Genomic DNA, 4508 nt, shown 5'->3' with positions numbered 1-4508 from the left:
TGCCTGATCGCTACCGTTGTCCCAACCTGTGCTAGCCCTCTATCTCTCGCTGACACAGAGCTCCAGTCCCTGTCTAGTCTGCAAACCCAGAGACCACTGGACCTACATCACACAATCATTCGAAGAAGTAAGAGAGAGAGAGAGAGAGAGAGAGAGAGAGAGAAACAAAACACAGAAGGGAAAAGAGAGAAAGAGAGAGAGAAAGGAGTTGGCAGAGTTGACAGACTCTGGCGGCGACGACGAACTCAGAAAATGGAAGGAGAGAGAGAAAGGATGGGGTTAGTGGTGGTGGTGGTGGAGGAAAAAAGATGGTAAAGATGATGACAAGGGTAATTTGGGATTTTTATGTGATTTTTTAGTGTTTGGATAATTTTGTTATATGAAACTCATGTTTTATGGGTACAAATAGTAATTTTCTTTTCTTTTGAGTAGATGTGTCAGTGTTTTCAACTTTCGTGGGTACAAATGATAGTTTACTTTTTATTTATTGATAACAAAAGAGAGAATTTTATTAGTTTATAGAAGAAATAGTACACAGGAGTTGAGGAAAAGATATCCTCCCTAAGCCATAAATATAAAATAAAAAGGAAAGCTATAGAAATTAGTGAACTGTAGCTGCCCAATCTTATAATGTCCAAGAGGGAAAGTCCTCTGAAAAGTCATTAATATGCTTTGCACTAGATAGACACTAAATGCCTAATTCTATCCTAAATAATAACATTTATTATTTTTGTTGCCAATTGCAATGCTCAGTTAAAGCAATGTATTTTCTTTTTCACCCTTAAAATAAATATTGCAGTGCGAAGATAGTAGAAAAATCTCCAAATTCACAAAAATTACCATAGAAAAAGCAATAAAACAAAATAAAGTAAAATAAAACCTGAGTAGTTCACAGGGGCAGAGACGAAGCACAACAATGCAGAGAGACCGGAAAGTATGGTGTGGCAGCGGTAGAAGGAGTGGTGGCGGTGCTGAGTGCAAGAAGCAACAACGACAGTGGTAGCTACAGAAGAAACGTGACAAGAACATGAACATTAGTGGAAAAACTCTAGCAGAGACATCTCTTTCATCTCTGAAACTATGATTAAAATGAAACTTGAGTAATTTGCAGGGGCAGAGACGAACACAACAACGCAGAGAGATCGAAAAATGTGGTGTGGTGGCAGTAAAAGGAGTAGTGGTGATGCTGAGTGCAAGCAGCGACGGTAGTAGCTGCAGAGATGTGACAAAAACACAAAGATTAGGAAAAAAGCTATAGCAGAGACATCTCTTTCATTTCTGAAATTATGATTAAAAAGAAAGGAAAAAGGTGTAAAAAACAAAACTAGAAAGACAAAGTTTTAATTGTCAGTTTTTTTAAAAATAAAAAAATAGGAATCAATTTATAAATACTTTTAAATAGGTTAATGGTACTCCCAAATGAAATGAAGAGTAAGAAATCCATAGCCAAAAATAATTGATAGCTGAATTCGGTTCAAATATTTCAAATAATATGTTTGTCTTAAACATATTCAAAATTGGGACAATTTATTTCAAATCCTTCTATATATAATAGTCTGAAGTCCTGAAACTAATTTATCATAATTTTCTAGTATTAAAAATGCCATAAATTTCTTACTCTTATTTTTATGTGAAAGTATGCCATCACCAAAATATTTATAAAATAAACTCTATTTTTTATTTTTGAAAAAATAAATAATTAAATATTTGTCTCTTTAATTTTTTTGTTTTTCACATTCATCCTATTTCTTTTGTTCTGAATTAAAAAAAAAAAAAGACTAGAGCTCTGCTAGGATTTTTACCCCTTCCTATCAACGTCGTTCCTTGTTCCTCCCTTTTTGCGGTAGCTCACTCTCTGATATTTTCTCTGCGTCGTGCTCTTCTCTGATCCTCTCCATCCACGCGGTTGCTCGTTCTCTTTTGCGCCATGCTTGTTCTCCGATTCTCGACGCCACAATACGCTACCGCCGCCGCCGCTACACTCCGGTCCACCACTTTATTATTTTCTGTCGCCTCTCTGTTCCTCAGCGACTTTGATCTCCGTCCTTCTCTCTCCACCTCTACCTCTGCGACCTACTTCTTTAAAGTTCCATTTTATTTTATATTTATATTTATTTTTATTTTACTTTATTTTTTTCTATGAAAATTTTATGTGAATTGGAATGCTCTTCATTGCCAGAGTATGCCTTCTGAGAATTGTGCAAATGTTAGTTAGAATAGATGTTGCATTGGTCCATGATTGTCCTCTGTATGCATGGTTTGCATGGCTGTTTCTTTGAGAGAGTTTAGGGGGTTAGCAAAGAAAGTGTGTATTAGACAATGATGTAGGATTGGTTACAAATATGGAGCTGTACATTTCTCAGTTATGGATTGGTACATTTGACAGTAAACTTTTTCAAGTGCTTATGATTATATGTTTTTTTATTAATTAATAGCTTCAACTGTTGTTTCCTAAGACATCAAGCACAACCTTCAATGACTTATGTAACACTATAATTACCCTAAGCCTTACCTCTAGCCATAAAGTAAAGGTTAATCAAGGGTTGCAACAATTCTAAGGCTTACACACACGCACGCGCACACACACACACTCACACACACACACACACACACACAACACACACACGCGCGCACACGCGCGCACACACACACACACACACACACATATAGAGAAGGAAATAGTGTATTCTAGAAGCCCGATGAAGGATTAAGCTCAAAGACAGAGTTACAAAAGCGCGAAATATTCACACGAAACTAACGCGTAAGATACAAGATATAAATGCAAAGGAATGGAACATATATAGATATAATAGTATTGTAATCATAGGGAACTAGCCGCAGCTTGCGGAGTTTAAGCCGACTAGTATATACAGAAAAATACAGAATTTTAAAGTTAAAACAGCTTATACAACTTATCTCTCAAATAAGCCTCTAAGGATATAAAGTTAAATATACAAAAGGTGAGAGAATACTACGACAAAAGTAAAATAGAAACATACAAGGAAGGAACCATACTCCGCTCTGTCACCATGTCTGTAATTTCACCAAGGTGAATCACAACCTGCATCTGAAAAATAACAACAAAGTATGGAATGAGAATTGAAGGTTCTCGGTATGGTAACAGTACCCAATGATGTAAGATGTAAGGCTCTGAGATGCCGAAGGCAATTCTAGAACTTCACATCAGATATTGATATTCAAGTGATGAGCGGATAATTTATACGCTTTTTGACATTGTTTTTAGTATGATTTAGTTAGTTTTTAGTATATTTTTATTAGTTTTTAATTAAAAATCACATTTCTGGACTTTACTATGAGTTTGTGTGTTTCTCTGTGATTTCAGGTGATTTCTGGCTGAAATCGAGGGACTTGAGCAAAAATCTGATTCAGAGGCTGAAGAAGGACTGTAGATACTGTTGGATTCTGACCTCCCTGCACTCGAAATAGATTTTCTGGAGCTACAGTCACATCAGTCACCAATTCAGCAACAAATAATAAGATTAACTCCTATACAGCAGCATCAACCAATAACCTTATGGATCTCTCAAAAATAATTAATCAAAATCATTTACTTGTTAATTACTATAATAATCACTAATCAAATGACATGAATCAGCAAACAAGTATGTAATCAGTGGCTAACACTCATAGGCAAGCTACAATTTATCACATTTAAAATAATCATCAAATGCTTCATAATCACCATGATCAGTCCACAAGCTCAGCAAACAAGTCTATAAAATTAGAAATCACATATAATCTAAGAGACGTATTCACTTAATAACATATAAACAAGAAGATTCTACCTGAGTGAAGCTCAAATGTATTTTTCATACAACCAGTTATACTAAGTATAGAACCTTAGCACTCAATCTGGTTAACATCCAAATGTTAATATCAACTATGGAAATTTCAATGATCTTGGACAAAGACAACTTTCTCAAAGAAACTCATACTATGGATTTAGTTTCTTTAAAATCAATTATATATCTATCATCCGTATTATAGTTAGCAAACTTATTTAACATTTGTTTAACTAGAAACTAAATAAACACACATTTCAAACGGATTATAACAATTAAAGATCGAACAGAACCTCAAACAATATAATGATTTAATGTCTTAAAGTAGATAAAAGTGGGGCTAAATATCAATTCATATTATGACTCAAAACATTCTATTTCCATGAAAAATTTCACTAACTTTAAATCTATTAGAGAATAAGTCGAGATTGGGTACAAAGGGAAGGAAAAGAGTCACAAGAAGCGGCAGGAAAGGAAAAGAGTAGCAAGAAGCGGCTGAAAAGGGAAAATAGTGGCAAGAAGCGGCAGAGGTCATATGTTACAACCAGATGACAATGACGACATAAAGGACAAGAATGACAATCCTATAGGTCTCTGATAGTGCCACAATTTGTACAAATAGGCGCGCTTCTATTTATACAATTGTGATCCTACCATAGGACACTTGCTCCATATTACACAGATTAAACCTAAGCTCTGATACCA

This window comes from Arachis stenosperma, chromosome 9 (assembly GCF_014773155.1).
Source record: "Arachis stenosperma cultivar V10309 chromosome 9, arast.V10309.gnm1.PFL2, whole genome shotgun sequence".
Lineage (NCBI taxonomy): Eukaryota > Viridiplantae > Streptophyta > Magnoliopsida > Fabales > Fabaceae > Arachis > Arachis stenosperma.
Note: the sequence above shows the minus strand (reverse complement) of the source record.